Source organism: Moschus berezovskii, chromosome 8 (genome assembly GCF_049115385.1).
Source record: "Moschus berezovskii isolate FMDL1 chromosome 8, NW_MosBer_1.0, whole genome shotgun sequence".
Classification (NCBI taxonomy): Eukaryota; Metazoa; Chordata; class Mammalia; order Artiodactyla; family Moschidae; genus Moschus; species Moschus berezovskii.
The window spans coordinates 14,994,827-15,013,530 of record NC_142467.1 but is presented as its reverse complement, the minus strand read 5'-3'; the positions used below and the strand labels follow the sequence as shown (position 1 = coordinate 15,013,530).

The 18,704-nt window shown below is 41.7% G+C and overlaps 1 long non-coding RNA gene and 1 pseudogene across 1 annotated transcript in view; both read left to right on the top strand.

Moving 5' to 3' along the window:
- Positions 1-1,610: 1,610 nt before the first annotated feature.
- LOC129558350 (uncharacterized) overlaps positions 1,611-18,704 on the top strand; it is a 101,598-nt gene continuing 84,504 nt past the window's right edge. Inside the window, exon 1 of the long non-coding RNA XR_016037980.1 lies at positions 1,611-1,774. This is a non-coding gene — a long non-coding RNA (uncharacterized LOC129558350). The remainder of the gene's footprint in view (positions 1,775-18,704) is intronic.
- On the top strand, positions 8,030-9,419 carry LOC129558349 (small ribosomal subunit protein eS1 pseudogene; annotated as a pseudogene).

Sequence of the window (18,704 nt, the reverse complement as noted above, 5' to 3'; positions counted from 1 at the left end):
TCTCTGTTTCTGATCTCTGTGGGCTGTACTACCACATAGCCAAACTGCTGAGAACTAGGTCTTAATTAGAATGAGCTGGACTCTGGGCAAAGCTCTGGCAATCTTTCCTGAGGGTCACTATCCAGCTCTGGGAGAGGAATATTGTGACTTGTATTCTGGCTGCCCAGAAGGTTTTGTTTACTTGTTTGCTTTGATTGCATGCTTGCGTCTCGGAGGACCCTGTGTTGCTCCAGTGGTTAGTTCTGAATCACCGAGGAGTTATTGTTTATAAAGTAAAATTTGGAACGAGCATGTGTCCACGTGTGTCAGCATGTTCCTGTCTCGCACGCTCAGGACGCTCAGGATGGAGAGAAAGGATGCGATGGCCAGCTGGAATGAGGAGCAGATACAGTCCAATCAGAGATTTTTCTTTCCCTCTCGGGATGGCAACCATGCTGGGTCCTGGGCTGCAGCAGGAAGGAGACCTGACTTCTCTCCTTCCTGTTATTTTGCCCCCAGAAAGACTGCTTGGCAACTGTCATAACTTCACAGCCCCTTGCATGCTTGGTAGTTTAGGAAAATGCAGCTCCTTGAAATATGCTGATAGTCTAAGCAAAGAAGAGCACCTGCAGGATTATCTTATGGGAGCAAAGGACCAAGGCGCAATGTGCAGGGAAAACTGCCACTACCCGGTCCTGAGCCAGGCGATTGTGCCCCAGAGCGTCCATGTGAGACACACAGCTGGGGGATGGGAGGAAGGACGTTCCTAACTTACAGGCTCAGTCATAGTAGACCACTTGGTGGAGACAGGTAGGGCCACTTCTTATAGGAGAAGACATATTTACCAAAGCCCATAATGGATGTATTTATTTTTGAGGTCAGTGAGAAGGACTTCCTCCTGGCTTTCTGCTCTTTGCCATTAACACCATAAATCCACCTGCCAAAAAATGAAAGCCATCACCAAGGTTTCTTGGCTTCACCTTTGTTTATTTTTTCTCTACAAATCTTACTTCCTCTTTCTCTCTCTTTCTTCCTGCCTCTCTCTTCTTTGCTCCTCATTCCTTTTGGACCTAATCCCAAAGTATGTTTTATTTAACTGCTTGATGCACATTGACGGAGTGTAAAGAGAGGGAAAATCGTAATCCTGACCATCGGGGTCTCCACGTCTGTAGTCAGGAGATACAGGCTGCACTAAATGGGATGGTCTCCATGGTGAGGGGCGTCAGCGTGTGCCAGGGTTTTGTGAGATGAAACGCATGGCACATGTCTGGACGTATTTGAACTCTGCAGTTTCAGAGTTCTGACCCTGAGTTTATCTTGACTGATCAGCATGCAAGGCAGAATCGGAGTGTATCAGAAGAAAATGGGGTGGAGAGCTTCAAAATGGCTCAAAAATAAAACCAGAGAAAAAGAGGTTAGAATAAAGGTAATAAATATGCAGTTTGTTCAGCTGTAATGTCAGGGGCTATTTTTCAAAACAACAATTAAGCAGTCGTTTCGGCTTTAAAGGGACGGATTTTAAGTCCTGACAAGGACTCATGAAGTACTGTGCCAGCTCACACACATTCATATTCTTGTGTTAATGATGCTGTGAAAGGAAAGTTTAGGACCTTTGCAAAAAGTGTCTTGTTTTTCAAATATTGAGTTAATTTCAAATATTGACTTTTAAATTTTGTTGTCAGATTTGTTGTGAAAAATTACTGTGTTTTTACATTTCAGGGTTTTTTAATCTGTGGGCTTCCACTCAGTCATCGATGGGAGAAGATTCCGGTTGGAGCTGCTTTGGCTTACAAAGGTAATTGTAGCTCTTTGAGGAGAAAGGCTGACCTTATAACCCCTCACCAATTTATCCAGAGATTAAGTACTGTTCTTTGTCATATAGCTGCTATATGCCTTTTTAATGTGCATTATTTCAGATTTGTTTTTTACCAGGTGATATTAGAGACAAGGATAAAGTGACATTGACTGTAAAAGAAGAAAGTATTGGTAAAGAAATATTCAAGGAGGTGTGTTCAAGTGGAAGGGGACAAGGATAAACCTGTGGCTGATTCATGCTGATGTTTGGTAGAAAGTGACACAGTACTGTAAAGCAATTATCCTTCAATTAAAAATAAATAAATTTACAAAAAGAGATATTCAAAAACCACAGGGTATTTGACTTCATACTTTGATTTTATGGTCCCTGTAATTCACTTTTGGTTTTACTATGATCTTTAGATGTATATGTCTTTTTGAAGCCAGATATAGAATAGGTGTTAGGAGTATGGGATTCTAGAGTCTGATTGCCAACTTCCATTCTGGCGCCACCCTTAGTTATGTGATCTTGAAAAATTATTTAAACTCGGGGCCTTATTTTTCTCCTTTAAAAATGGAAGCAATGAAACTGTTTTCCTCATAGGATTGTTGTGAAATTATAGATCATGAATTTAAAGGACATGCAACGAATGTCTGTAACTTCTGCTTAGTCTGTTCTAGCTGCAAATGAATTTCTTTTCAAATTCTGACAAGCTAAAGACACTTCCAAAATTAAGTGAAAAGGCAGTTGTCCTTGAAAGAGGCCTACAGATGGCAAAAGTTAGGTGAATTAAGCACAATAAACAGAGGAAAACAATAAAATCCACTTCAGAGGCATTCAGGAAATATTTGTTATAATAGAGAGAATTGATGATTGGGTATTAGGAGCGCATAGAAATGTAGACTCTCTGGATTGAGTGTGGAAATGTAAGTCAGTATCATCCTTCCCAACTACCCCATTTAGTGTTTTCTTCTCCTTCCTGTATTCCGTGGAATAGACATTCATTCTTATACTTGAACCCTTCCACTGATGGAACCCCATCCATGAGCAGCTAGATCTTATTATGTGAAAATCTTTTAGTTTGGGCTGAAGTCTGCTCCTCTTGTTCTCACTCATCCTTCTAATTTGGTTTCTGTGGCTCTTCATCCATCAGTGACTCACAACTTTGAATATACTTATTTTCTATATTTTTCACTTCCTTCTTTCCAGATGTAAATCCCTGGTTCCTTCAACCTTTCTCAAATGACATGATTTCAAGTTCTCTATGTTATGATCAATAAACTTTGGAACTGGAGTTATTTCAGTCAGAAATTATATTTTGCTATATAGGAACCACCAAACTAGAGGCTTAAAACAGAAAGGGGTTTATTTTTCTCTCACATAGAAGAGCTCCTTGGAGAAGGCACTGGCGACCCACTCCAGTACTCTTGCCTGGAAACTCCCATGGACGGAGGAGCCTGGTAGGCTGCAGTCCATGGGGTTGCTAAGAGTTGGACACGACTGAGCGACTTCACTTTCACTTTTCACTTACACACATTGGAGAAGGAAATGGCAACCCACTCCAGTGTTCTTGCCTGGAGAATCCCAGGGATGGGGGAGCCTGGTAGGCTGCCATCTATGGGATCACACAGAGTTGGACACGACTGACATGAATTAGCAGCAGCAGAAGAGCTCCTGCAGTAGACAGCTCGGTGGTGACTCAGCGGATTCATCAGGGACCCAGGATGTTCTAGGTTTCTCCTCTGCCTGAAGGTGTGATTCTCGTTCTCGGGCTCTGGAGGTGGCCACTGTGGCTACAGCCACCAGTGTTCCCATTGCAGGCAGGAAAAAATGGGAAGAGCCAAAAGGAACAAGAGTGCAAGCCTCCTGAGTCTGCCTCCCCTTTTAAGGAGCTGTTTAGGACACATTAACAGCAACTTCTTCATTCCAGTCCCAAAGAAAGGCAAACTACCGCACAGTTGCACTCATCTCACACGCTAGTAAAGTCATGCTCAAAATTCTCCAAGCCAGGCTTCAGCAATATGTGAACCGTGAACTTCCAGATGTTCAAGCTGGTTTTAGAAAAGGCAGAGGCACCAGAGATCAAATTGCCAACATCCTCTGGATCATGGAGAAAGCAAGAGAGTTCCAGAAAGCATCTATTTCTGCTTCATTGACTATGCCAAAGCCTTTGACTGTGTCGATCACAATAAACTGTGGAAAATTCTGTAAGAGATGGGAATACCAGACCACCTGACCTGCCTCTTGAGAAACCTGTATGCAGGTCAGGAAGCAGCAGTTAGAACTGGACATGGAACAACAGACTGGTTCCAAATAGGAAAAGGAGTACGTCAAGGTTGTATATTGTCACCCTGCTTATTTAATTTATATGCAGAGTACATCATGAGGAATGCTGGGCTGGAAGAAGTACAAGCTGGAATCAAGATTGCTGGGAGAAATATCAATAACCTCAGATATGCAGATGACACTACCCTTATGGCAGAAAGTGAAGAGGAACTAAAAAGCCTCTTGATGAAAGTGAAAGAGGAGAGTGAAAAGGTCGGCTTGAAGCTCAACATTCAGAAAACAAAGATCATGGCATCTGGTCCCATCACTTCATGGGAAATAGATGGGAAAACAGTGGAAACAGTGTCAGACTTTATTTTTTTGGGCTCCAAAATCACTGCAGATGCTGATTGCAGCCATGAAATTAAAAGACGCTTACTCCTTGGAAGGAAAGTTATGACCAGCCTAGATAGCATATTAAAAAGCAGAGACATTACTTTGCCAACCAAGGTCCGTCTAGTCAAGGCTATGGTTTTTCCCGTGGTCATGTATGGATGTGAGAGTTGGACTGTGAAGAAAACTGATCGCCGAAGAATTGATGCTTTTGAACTGTGGTGCTGGAGAAGACTCTTGAGAGTCCCTTGGACTGCAAGGAGATCCAACCAGTCCATTCTAGAGGAGATCAATCCTGGGTGTTCATTGGAAGGACTGATGCTAAAGCTGAAACTGCAATACTTTGGCCACCTCATGCGACGAGTTGACTCACTGGAAAAGACTCCGATGCTGGAAGAGATTGGGGGTGGGAGGAGACGGGGACGACAGAGAATGAGATGGCTGGATGGCATCACCGACTCGATGGACATGGGTTTGAGTGAACTCCGGGAGTTGGTGATGGACAGGGAGGCCTGGCGTGCTGTGATTCATGGGGTCGCGGAGAGTCGGACACGACTGAGCGACTGAACTGAACTGAACTATACAGCAACTTCTATTTCTTACTGGCCAAATGGTATCACATGCTCAATTCTAATGCAAGAAAGGCAAAGAAATGTAGTTTTTAAGCAAGGTTTTGTTGCTACCCTGGATAAAAACTGGGTTCTTTCGGTTAAAAGAAAACAAAAAAAAGAGTAGGTTAAATATAAGATAGGTAGTGGATAGTCTGCATGAGTTTGTCCTCTTAAAATATCCTCTTCTGAATTGTGGCTCCTCTGCTTCAACAACAGTCTAGATATGGGATGACCCTGAGGAGAAGAATGGGACTATGTCTGTCTTTGGAAACCCACCTTCAGAATTTGGTACTGATTAATGGAAGATCAGAGAAAAAAGACAGAGCAGTCCTTCCTTACTTGAGCAAATCTTTGTTTATCCAACTGATCTGAGCTCAGAGCCAATAATCTAACTGTTTACTAAGGCTTCCTACCTGTTGAAAGTTGAACACCTGCTCTTTGCTGGACTGTTTTTGGCTCTACACTATCATCAGTGCACAAATATAGCAGGACCATAAACCAGTTTCCAGTTGTGCTAATTTCTTCATAAAGGCATAACATTAAAAGCTTATCAATAAATGGCATAATTGTAAAGTCATTTTAGAAAGGTGTGTAAGTTACTTAATAAAGTTCTTTATGGCATATGTGTTGGTACCAATGATACTTTAATAAATTAATCCAAAGTATAGTCCTGTTGGGATGGATGGCACCTAGAAAATTCATCCAACCACATTTTGATAGCTTTATTTCTGTTCAAGAATCCCAGATTCTCTGGAAGGGGAATGGGAAGGAGGAAGCATAGTAGTAACCTTTCAGAAACACTCTAAATAAAACCAAAGAAAATGCATGCTTACTATACAAGGAGTCTTGGAAACTTATTCCTGGTCTCTGAAAGTAAAAGATGAGATAAGATGAATTGGTATATCACTGACATCAACCAGTCACCATTCTCTCTATAGAGAAACCCAGACCTCGCTAGCTCCACTATGGTTCAGAGGCGGGTGTTGTGGTATAATTGTCAAGGGCCTTCTTCTTGCCTAAGTCTAATGAATACAAGCATGTGATGAGTAACTTCATTCCAAAAAAACCTGAAAAATGCCTCAGTTGGTTTGTTCTCTGGCTCATTAGACGAAGATTGGTTTCAGCACCAAGAATGCTGGCATTTGACATCACTTATGAGGCCAAGTTGAAGAGTATACTCTTTTTAACGTTGTTTTCTACTTCATTTCTGTGTTAGAGATAGGAGTGGAATGTAAGCTTACCGTCCAAGAATAGGTGGATGAATGCAGATTGTGTCTGGTCTCCACACACTCTTACTTGATTCTCGGAGAATTTTATCTGACATTCACTGAAAGCTTCTCTTCACAAAGTTTTCCCATTAGCTCATAGGAAAAAGTGGCCAAAAATAAAAGGTTAAATATATGGTTACTGATTTTATAAAGGTAATGGTAGCTTTTGTGGTAGGGAGAAAAAAGCCCAAGAATGCATTTTACTATAATCATTAGCCTGTGTTTTCTGTGAGTTCCAATACAATCATATATTTGACAGCGCTTCCCAGCAGGCACTAGTGGTAAAGAATCCACTTGCCAATGCAGGAAATGTAAGAGATGCGAGTTCAATCCCTGCTTCAGGAAGATCCCCTGGAGGAGAACGTGGCAACTCACTGCAGTAATCTTGCCTGGAGAATCCCATGGACAGAGGAGCCTGACGGTCTATAGTCCATAGGGTCACAAAGAGCTGGACACCACTGAAGCTAGTTAGAACACACACATCCATTTATTCAATGAATATTGCTCATTTACTTTGTACCTACCATACGCTTGGTATTGTGCTAAGTTCGGAGAATGCAGAAATCTGCGAGAAACTGTTTCTACTATCATAAAACTTGTGATTAAGTGGCTCCTGACAGCTTACCTTTGTACTGTGTTTTGAAGTTTTTCAAGTGCACAAGCATTGTAACAAAATCTTTAAGAAAATCTCAAGGGAAGTTGGGTAGATAATAATAGTCCCATTTTTAAAAAATGAAGCAATTGAGGCTCACAGAATATTAAGCAACCTATCTGATTGCACAGAGTGTTAGTAGCAGAGAGTGTTAATTGTTAATTCTTCTAAGTTTCACATTTTAATGGAAAGAGTTATTTTATATGTGAAATTTTCCTGTGAGAACCTTAGGTGAAGTTGGATGTCTATTTTTAACCTCTTACAGTAATAATAATGTTCTGACCTAGATTCCTGAAATATAGTTATTTCATCCAGGTTGACTCACATATTGCAGATCTGTACTATTGATAAAATGTCATGAAAAGAAATAGCAATTGAATTTGTTGGTTGTTGAACCTACTTTGTAGTCAAAATTCTAGTGGTCTCAGAATGACTGGAGTCTGCCGGTTAAGGTTTGACTCTTATTATATGGCAGCTGTGGTAAACTTGATAAAGACTCACAGGCATTTAAGAAGTATATAGTTCAAAGTGAATCATATTTAAAGGATTACTTAAGAAAATGCGATCATGTCTCCTATATCCCAAAGAAGTCAGATAACATGTTTTTTTTTCTTTTTAAATCACCAAAAACAGACTTTCCCCTCCTTTAACCTTTCCACACAACTTTTGTTTCTTATTTCAGAGTAGATTTTGTGATGGTTTCTCTCTCTCTTAATATAGCCTACTGTGAGAAAGTTTAATCTGTCCAGGATGGAAACCACAGAAAATACGGACATGATCAGCAAATGTTATTACTTCTTTTTTACAGGAGGCAGAGAGCGTCTGACCCAGTGATTCTCAATCTGGGCACATACCAGGGCCAGCTGGGGTGCTTGTAATATGTGCTGCTGCCTAGGTCCTAGTTTACCCAGAACCACACAATCTCTAGGGGTGGAGCCCAGGCATTTGCATTATTTTCAGATATTCGTGGATGATTCTAAGTGTGCAGGCCAGGATTAAGAGTAGCTAGAAGCTCCCATTTCTGGTGAAAAGGAAAGAAATCCCTTTTGGCTCTCTGAGCAGCACCATGGCGGTCGGCAAGAACAAGCGCCTTATGAAAGGAGGCAAAAAGGGAGCCAAGAAGAAAGTGGTTGACCCATTTTCTAAAAAAGATTGGTATGATGTAAAAGCACGTTCAATATAAGGAATATTGGGAAAACATTGGTCACGAAAACGCAAGGAACCAAAATCGCGTCTGATGGCCTCAAAGGTCGTGTTTTTGAAGTGAGTTATGCTGATCTGCAGAATGATGAAGTAGCATTTAGAAAATTCAAGCTAATTACTGAGGATGTTCAGGGCTAAAACTGCCTGACTAACTTTCATGGTATGGGTCTTACCCGTGACAGAATGTGCTCCGTGGTCAAAAAATGGCAGACCATGATTGAAGCTCATGTTGATGTACCGATGGTTACTTGCTTCATCTGTTCTGTGTGGGTTTTACTCAAAAGCACAACAATCAGATTCGGAAGACCTCTTATGCCCAGCACCAGCAGGTGCACCAGATCCGCAAGAAGATGATGGAAATCATGACCCGAGAGGTGCAAATGACTTGAAAGAGGTGGTCAATAAATTGATTCCAGATAGCATTGGAAAAGACATACAAAAGGCTTGCCAATCTATTTATCTGCTCCATGATGTCTTCGTTAGAAAAGTAAAAATGCTGAAGAAGCCCAAATTTGAATTGGGAAAACTCATGTAGCTACATGGGGAAGGTAGTAGTTCTGGAAAAGCTACTGGGGATGAGACAGGTGCTAAAGTTGAACGAGTTGATGGATATGAGCCACCAGTCCAAGAATCGGTTTAAAATGCAGACTCTTAATGGTGACAAATAAAAGATCTTATTTATGGTGTAAAAAAAAAAAAAAGAAAAGGAAAGAAATCAAATCAAGCTAGTTTATACTAAAGAGCAAACAGCTTTTAGTGTCATTTGAATTTCTGAAATCAGTATTTAGTGGATATTTTGGTCAGTGTGATGAACTGTAATGACAGTACCCAGGCAAAGGCAGAAAATGTTTCAAGCAGGAGACCCTTTTGTATGTTTTGAATTTCACCAGTGCGATGGCTATCCCATCTTAGCTTAGACAATTGATTTCCTTGTGTGACCCTGGCTTTGAATTTAGCTTTAGCTTCCTAAAACCAAATGTGTTAAAACACTTATCTGATGCTCAGATTTGAGTAGATTTTTCTTAAAACTGAAATTATAGGAAGAACCCCATGGACAGGGGAGCCTGTTAGACTACAGTTCATAAGGTTGCTAACTGTTGGACATGGCTGAAGCGACATAGCACACACACACACAAATACGTTGAATGCCCAGAGCCTTGTTGTCCACCTGCTTTATCCCTTTATCATAACAGCTCCATCTGTACAGGGAAAGTAAAATGGACACCCTGAAATAGTCAGTGGGATAGCAGCATATTTGAAACCTCATTTGCTTTTTTAAAAATAGGTATTTTAGCTAATAAGGAAGGGTGTGGGTATCAAATTATCGAAGCATTTCTCAGATCTTCTAGTCACCTAAAGTGTATTCACCTATTTATTACATTTTCCTGTGCATTAACCTTAGTTTAGCATTTATACATTCAGATTAGAATGTTTATACTCTTCTTTTATGGCGAGGTGGTAATACCTATTACTTTTGTAAAATTCTTCAGTATAAGGGTATGGGCAGTGGGGTATGAGAGAGCAGAATTTACATCCTGGTTTAGCTTTCTTATGGATAAAGCTGTGTGAACTTAGGCAAGTCAGCGATCTCTCCAAGCCTCAGTTTCCTTATCTGTAAAATCAGAATGATAAAAGTTGCTGTCTCTTGAACTTGATAATGGAGTTTAAAAAAGATAATGCATGTAAAACACATAGCACTATACCTAATACATGAGAGCTAAATATTATCATTATTGCTTCTAGTGCAATTCAATTATTTGGAAAAAAAGGTTGAGGGAAAATGAATAATTGCTTTGGATTAAGGATTTTTCAATGGATAAGATTGCATTTATCCCCTTGCAAGTATTTGAATTGTAATCATTTGAATGTCTAAAATCTAAAATCAAGCTTTGACAATGTATTTCAAAGGAATGCTGTAAAATTCATTCTGTTTTGGTATAAGCTTTATCAAAGTCATTTTGCCTACCTCTAACATTTGGCGTGCTGTGATTCATGGGGTCTTAAAGAGTTGGACACAACTGAGCGACTGAACTGAACTGAACATTTTATGGGAGTGGCTAGGAATATGCACCCATTAGAAAGAAGGAAAGAAATGCAGTTTACTTCTGGCAAGTCACAGGAATTCCTTGGGATTGGGATGGGGTGGGATGTGATCAAATCAGGAAAGTGCTGCTATAAACTCTAATTCTTTTTTTTTAAATACAGCTTCCACTCTTCAGTTCAGTTCAGTCGCTCAGTCGTGTCCGAATCTTTGCAACCCCATGAATCACAGCATGCCAGGCCTCCCTGTCCATCACCAACTCCCGGAGTTCACTCAAACCCATGTCCATCGAGTCGGTGATGCCATCCAGCCATCTCATTCTCTATCGTCCCCGTCTCCTCCCACCCCCAATCCCTCCCAGCATCAGAGTCTTTTCCAGTGAGTCAACTCGTCGCATGAGGTGGCCAAAGTATTGCAGTTTCAGCTTTAGCATCAGTCCTTCCAACGAACACCCAGGATAGATATCCTTTAGAATGGACTGGTTGGATCTCCTTGCAGTCCAAGGGACTCTCAAGAGTCTTCTCCAGCACCACAGTTCAAAAGCATCAATTCTTCGGCGATCAGTTTTCTTCACAGTCCAACTCTCACATCCATACATGACCACGGGAAAAACCATAGCCTTGACTAGACGGACCTTTGTTGGCAAAGTAATGTCTCTGCTTTTTAATATGCTATCTAGGTTGGTCATAACTTTCCTTCCAAGGAGTAAGCGTCTTTTAATTTCATGGCTGCGATCAGCATCTGCAATGATTTTGGAGCCCCCAAAAATAAAGTCTGACACTGTTTCCACTGTTTTCCCATGAAGTGATGGGACCAGATGCCATGATCTTCATTTTCTGAATGTTGAGCTTCAAGCCGACCTTTTCACTCTCCTCTTTCACTTTCATCAAGAGGCCTTTGAGTTCCTCTTCACTTTCTGCCATAAGGGTGGTGTCATCTGCATATCTGAGGTTATTGATATTTCTCCCAGCAATCTTGATTTCAGCTTGTGCTTCTTCCAGCCCAGCGTTCCTCATGATATACTCTGCATATAAATTAAATAAGCAGGGTGACAATATACAACATTGACGTACTCCTTTTCCTATTTGGAACCAGTCTGTTGTTCCATGTCCAGTTCTAACTGCTGCTTCCTGACCTGCATACAGGTTTCTCAAGAGGCAGGTCAGGTGGTCTGGTATTCTCATCTCTTTCAGAATGTTCCACAGTTTATTGTGATCCACACAGTCAAAGGCTTTGGCATAGTCAATGAAGCAGAAATAGATGTTTTTCTGGAACTCTTTTGCTTTCTCCATGATCCAGTGGATGTTGGCAATTTGATCTCTGGTGCCTCTGCCTTTTCTAAAACCTGCTTGAACATCTGGAAGTTCACGGTTCACATATTGCTGAAGCCTGGCTTGGAGAATTTTGAGCATGACTTTACTAGCGTGTGAGATGAGTGCAATTGTGTGGAAGTTTGAGCATTCTTTGGCATTCCCTTTCTTTGGGATTGGAATGAAGACTGACCTTTTCCAGTCCTATGGCCACTGCTGAGTTTTCCAAATTTGCTGGCATATTGAGTGCAGCACTTTCACAGCATCATCTCTCAGGATTTGAAATGGCTCAATTGGAGTTCCATCACCTCCACTAGCTTTGTTTGTAGTGATGCTCTCTAAGGCCCACTTGACTTCACATCTTATTTGAATGCTAATAGATTGATTTATCTCTGAACTAATTCAGGGTGAGAGACAAAACTTTGGGAACAGAATGTAAAATTAGTCACTGGTCTTCTAGTCGCTTTACACAGATATGTTCACTGACCCTTCTGGTCACCTTCTCCAGAGCACAAAACTACTGTATATTTTTCTCCTCTTTCAGTATGTTTTAAGTGATATTATTTAAGTGACTTTATGTTATCAATCATTTCAGAAACAAACTACAAACAGACACAACAAGGGGCTTAATCTAAAGATGAAAGCAATTCACAAAGAGCCAGATGGAAACTAAATTCCCCACATTTTTTCGTTGTCTTTGAATTTTCTTTCCCTTAGGATAGCTTTTCGTTCTCTCTTGTCACTGATACTAATAGGTTATTGCAACTTGAGCCTATCTCTACTGTGTTCCTCTCTTAGCAGTTTCCAAATTCGAGAATCATTACTCTTTAGCTCTTGAGGGTAAAAGCCAACCATGTTTCCATGTGTAGATTTGTGGTTAGAATCTTACTCGGTTATTCTGATAGTTACAAAAGTAGGCATTGATTGATGTGTGTTAGGAGAAGAGTGTCTAATTTCAGGAATATTTTATTTTGGGAGCAGATGAGAATTAAGGTTTTTGTTTTGTTTTTGTTTTAATTTTTGCTTTTGTTTTACATCTCGATGAATTCACCATTAAATCACTAGTATATATCTTTATGGGGCTTCCCTGGTGGCTCAGTGGTATAGAATCTGCCTGCAGTGCAGGAGCCGCAAATGACGTGGGTTCAGTCCCTGGGTCAGGAAGATCCCCATGGAGGAGGGCATGGCAACCCACTCCAGGATTCTTGCCTGGAGAATCCCATGGACAGAGGAGCCTGGCGGGCTACAGTTCATAGGGTCGTGAAGAGTCAGACACGACTGAATTGACTTAGCACATACATACATATACCTTTACAGACTATGATTTTTCTATTCCTGTAACTATTGGAGTTTATTCTTATCTTTCCTCTTCTATACTAGGCATGTTTGGTTTGGGACTTCCCTCGTGGTCCAGAGGTTAAGACCCTGGCATAGGTTCGATCCCTGGCTGGGGAGTTCCGCATGCCTCTAACATGGTGTGGCCAAAAAAGAAAAGAAAAAAAAAAGTATATATTACATATATTTGCTCATTGCTAAACCTTTTCAGTTATTCATGATCCTAATTCAAATTTTTAGGTGAAATAAAATGCATTTCCTTTTAGATTATGTTGCAGACATCAAATGATTTAAAGAAAAAAAAAGTAGTCTACCATGAGCTTAATGAGTCATGTTCTGGGGCAAAGTGGGGATTGGCAGGAGGAAGGAGTGAAGCAAAGTAAAAAGTAAAGCAGGCATGTATCAGGAAAAACTCCAGCCAGGGCTGATGGGCTGAGCATTATTGATGCTGCTTTATGATATGTGTCAAAATAAATGCAGGAAACAGCTTTTGCTTCAAAGTTTGGAATGCTGTGGTAACTGATATTTAAGTCAAGGAATGTTACAATTGGAAGAACTGACCTAAAACTCTTTCCAAACCCATCAATTTTATTTATTAAACTTACTGACGAAAAGAAAAGTGACAAGAAAAGACATAGATCATTTATTTATTTGACAGGGTACTCAGAGTTCTTTTCCGTGGTAGAGCAGCAATTAAGATGGGTTTCATTATGCTCAGCATGTGCATTGCCCTGGTTTAAAATTGTTTACATATTTACTGGCAAGGTACTAATGAAAATAAATCAGCCCAAAGGACTTTTATCTCCCTGTCTGTGGAGCACTGTGAAAGTTGCATTTTTAATGGATGATGACCACAGTTGTTTTTAGGATTCCTGAATGAAGTCATGAAGTCTTAAGAATTTTGGAACCCAAAATTTTGACTCATGTTACAATTTGAGTAACTGCTTTATAGAAAAGGGCCTGGTTTAACTTTGAGCCCGTGGCTTTATTATCTCAAGTTTGAAGCTCATTTGCTGAGAAAGATGATTATGCTGCTGCTGCTGCTAAGTTGCTTCAGTCATGTCCGACTCTGTGCGACCCCATAGACGGCAGCCCACCAGGCTCCCCCGTCCCTGGTATTCTCCAGGCAAGAACACTGGAGTGGGTTGCCATTTCCTCCTCCAATGCATGAAAGTGAAAAGTGAAAGTGAAGTCGCTCAGTCGTGTCCGACTCTTAGTGACCCCGTGGACTACAGCCTACCAGGCTCCTCTGTCCATGGGATTTTCCAGGCAAGAGTACTGGAGTGGGTTGCCATTATAAGTCCCATAATTAAGGCAAATTTTTACTTCCAGTTATTTAAGTTGTGAGAAAAGAGATACATAGAGGTTGCTATTTCTCAAATCAGTTGTCCTGTGCTGCACCTTGAAAGTTATGTGTACCTCAAAATAGAGTGTGGGTCCCTCTGCAAAAAAGGCTTAAACTCTCTCTATTTTTTTTTTTTTTGGGAACAAGATTTCTAAGAGACATTAACATGCAAGTGGACATTGCGAATAATCAGGAAAGGACATGGCATTCGGCATTTCCCAGACTATTATCAAGCAGTATCTATTGTCATCTCTTAGAACTCTGTTTCTCAGAACATAGTTAGGGGAAATCTGCCAGGAGCGATAGGGTTCCTCGTAAGTACACAGCTGGCAATGAGCCACTCCGGGCCGTTGTCTTCCAGATGGTCACTGGCGTGCCTGATTTAAGAGCAGGGCTTGAGAGCCTCTTCTCTGTGCTGCTTGTATTTGTGCTTTCTGAGAGAGCACATCCAGAGGAGTCTACTGGCCACTATCCAGTATGTGCGTGCTAAGTTGCTTCAGTCCTGTCCGACTCTGTGCAGCCCTATAGACTGCAGCCCGCCAGGCTACTCTGTCCATGGGATTCTCCAGGCAAGAATACTGGAGTGGGTTGCCATTCCCTCCTCCAGGGGATCTTCCCAACCCAGGGATCAAACTCACATCTCTTGTATCTCCTGTATCGAGAGGCAGATTCTTTACCACTAGCATCACCTGGGAAATTACCATCCTATATGGTTCATTCCTTTTGATTTGTCTGTAACCATGGTGCCCCAGAGTACTTTGGCCTTTATACATAATCTTTTGGCCTTAGCATGAATTTGTGGACCAGTTGTTGATGGACAGGGAGACCTGGCATGCTGCAGTCCATGGGGTTGCAAAGAGTCAGACACGACTGAGTGACTGAACTGAACTGAGGACAGGTAGTTAAGCATTAAGGACTGTTCTGTTCAGGTGGCATCCATCTTCATGTAAGATATTCGTTCAATCATTCTTTTAGCAGTATAAGATACCTATTATGTATTGAACACCACGTTAGGCTATGGGGATACAAATATGAATAAGATAGCTTCCTGGTTCTCAAGCAATAAATGGGTCATTTAAACCATTTATATAATGGTTGTTCTTGCTTGCTCCTTAAGATCTTACTTGGATATATAATCGGCCACTTCATTTTTGAAAGTCAGTATAGGTGATTGAAATGTATATACATGCTGCTGCTGCATCTGTCGCTTCAATCGTGTCCAACTCTGTGCGACCCCATAGACGGCAGCCCACCAGGCTCTGCCATCTCTGGGATTCTCCAGGCAAGAACACTGGAGTGGGTTGCCATTTCCTTCTCCAATGCATGAAAGTGAAAAGTGAAAGTGAAATCGCTCAGTCGTGTCCGACTTTTTGCAACCCCATGGACTGCAGCCCACCAGGTTCCTCCATCCATGGGATTTTCCAGACAAGAATATTAGAGTGGGTTGCCATTTCCTTCTCCAGGAGATCTTCCCAACCCAGGGACTGAACCCAAGCCTCCAGCATTGCAGGCAGATGTTTTACCATCTAAGCCACCAGGGAAGTCCTGGCATGTCGGTATAAACCCCCCACAGGATTCCTGCCATAAGCCGTATAGGGTCACCGCTGAACTGCAGAGCAGGGCTTCTCACTTTCTTCATGCAGAGCATGTCATTCATTCACACAAGCACACTGTGGAGTTAGTAAAGTATAGCGGAAAACGTGTTCACTAGAAGGACAAAGAACTAGAGCTCCAAGCATCCTCACCTTGTCCTGAAGAATCCTGGATGTGCCCCCAAGATGAAAGGCTGCTGCTGAGCCACAGAAGACGCCAAGATTCATGGCCTCTGGAGGAGAAGAATTCAAGCCAGAGACGAGGCTTGATCACTCAGAGCTTTTATGTAATGAAGTTTTATTAAAGTATAAAAGAGATAGAGAAAGCTTCTGACATAGACATCAGAAGGGGGCAGACTGATATTGAGTCTAAATTTTCTGCAGTATTCCCCCACAGAAACCAGTACCAGCCTAGCCAAAGGAGACCAGGAATATACTACATGTTGGGTGTTTAATTGATAACAAAGGTGTATTATGTTCTCTTCCCCCTGCAGGAGTCGTGGTGAAACCTGTATGATGCCATGTTTTTTCCCTTGTGCATTCTCAGGCCAGGCAGCCCAGATGGCACTTGACTGACTGTAAGACCGGAAAGGAACACAGCAGTAGCATGGCCAGAAGGAATATTTCAGCAGCAGTTGTGTGGATCTTTGCTGCCTGGGGGCTCTCCATCCCTATGCTTCAGTGCAGGCCTTGATGAAGAACAGAAGTCCAGGGCAAGAGAAAAATTAATTTGTTCTCTTATCTGAGTTTAGAAGGATCCTGTGCTCAAGGCTTCTTGGGCTTCAGATTCAACACTGCAGTCTAGAGGGATCCCTGCACAGTTGGGTTCTGACTAAATATGTTGTAAAATTACATGCCGGAACATCATCAGGTTACAGGTCTATTTGGGTTTTAAAAAGGAAAGATATCCACCTGAAAAGTTTATATATATATATATATATGAATATACTTCACAGTTAAAGAAAAAGTTGGGATATCTTGGGGCAGAAAGGTTACAAGGCAAAAATGACTGAATTTATGATTGATATTGGCACCAGTTGCTAAAAAGATTGTTTTGGATTACTTTTCATTCATAGCCTGAGAGAGAGTGAGTGAGGAAAGGTACTCTTCCTGAGCCTTCTACTCAGAACCCCATCACTCACCCTTCTTTTTGAATATTCTGCAAAGCAGCAATCTCATGCTTTATTCTTAATGGGTTCATTAGGGCTTCCCCTGTGGCTCAGCTGATAAAGAATATAACTGCAATGCGGGTTCAATCCCTGGGTTGGGAAGATCCCCTGGAGAAGGGAATCTTCTCCACTCCAGTATTCTGGCCTGGAGAATTCCGTGGACTGTATAGTCCATGGGGTCGCAAAGAGTCAGACACTACTGAGCAACTTTCATTTTCAGTTTCTCACTTAGGTAGCTACTGACCCCAGAACTAAGTTTTTCCTTCAATAGTTCTTTGCACATGTGTTTTTCCCAGTCCTCTGAGGACTTACTCACCATGTGGCAGACACTTGTATAAGGCCCTTGGGGAAATACAGCAGTGCACAAGACACACTCCCTATTGAAACACACAAGCAGGCAGATTCTAGCCACTGATGGAGAGGTGTGGACTAGTGTGTGAATATGCTGCTCCAACTAGTGCACAATTGCACTCATCTCACATGCTAGTAAAGTCATGCTCAAAATTCTCCAAGCCAGGCTTCAGCAATACATGAACCATGAACTTCCAGTTGTTCAAGCTGCTTTTAGAAAAGGCAGAGGCACCAGAGATCAAATTGCCAACATCCGCTGGATCATGGAAAAAGCAAGAATTCCAGAAAAACATCTATTTCTGCTTTATTGACTATGCTAAAGCCTCTGACTGTGTGGATCACAATAAACTGTGAAAAATTCTGTAAGAGATGGGAATACCAGACCACCTGACCTGCCTCTTGAGAAACCTGTATGCAGGTCAGGAAGCAACAGTCAGAACTGTACATGGAACAACAGACTGGCTCCAAATAGGAAAAGGAGTATGTCAAGGTTGTATATTGTCACCTTGCTTATTTAACTTCTATGCAGAGTACATCATGAGGAACGCTGGGCTGGAAGAAGCACAAGCAGGAATCAAGATTGCCAGGAGACATCAATACCCTCAGACATGCAGATGATACCACCCTTATGGCTGAAAGTGAAGAAGAACTAAAGAGCCTCTTGACCAAAGTGAAAGAGGAGAGTGAGAAAGTTGGCTTAAAGCTCAACATTCAGAAAACTAAGATCATGGCATCTGGTCCTATCATTTCATGGCAAATAGATGGGGAAACAGTGGCTGACTTTATTTTTGGGGGCTCCAAAATCACTGCAGATGGTGACTGCAGCCATGAAATTAAAATACACTCACTCCTTGGGAGGAAAGTTATGACCAACCTAGACAGCATATTAAAAAGCAGAGCCATTACTTTGCCAACAAAGGTCCGTCTAATCAAGGCTATGGTTTTTCCAGTAGTCCTGTGTGGATGTTAGAGTTGGACTATAAAGAAAGCTGATTGCCAAAGAATTGATACTTTTGAACTGTGGTGTTGGAGAAGACTCTTGAGAGTCCCTTGGACTGCAAGGAGATCTAACCAGTCCATCCTAAAAGAGATCAGTCCTGAGTGTTCATCGGAAGGACGGATGTTGAAGCTAAAACTCCAATACTTTGGCCATCTGATGCGAAGAATTGACTCATGTGAGAAGATCCTGATGCTGGGAAAGATTGAGGGCAGGGGGAGGAGGGAACGATAGAGGATGAGATGGCTGGATGGCATCACTGACTCAACGGACATGAGTTTGGGTGGGCTCCGAGAGTTGGTGATGGACAGGGAGGCCTGGCATGCTGTGGTTCATGGGGTCGCAAAGAATCGGACACAACTGAGCGACTGAAGTGAACTGAACTGATGCTGCTTAAG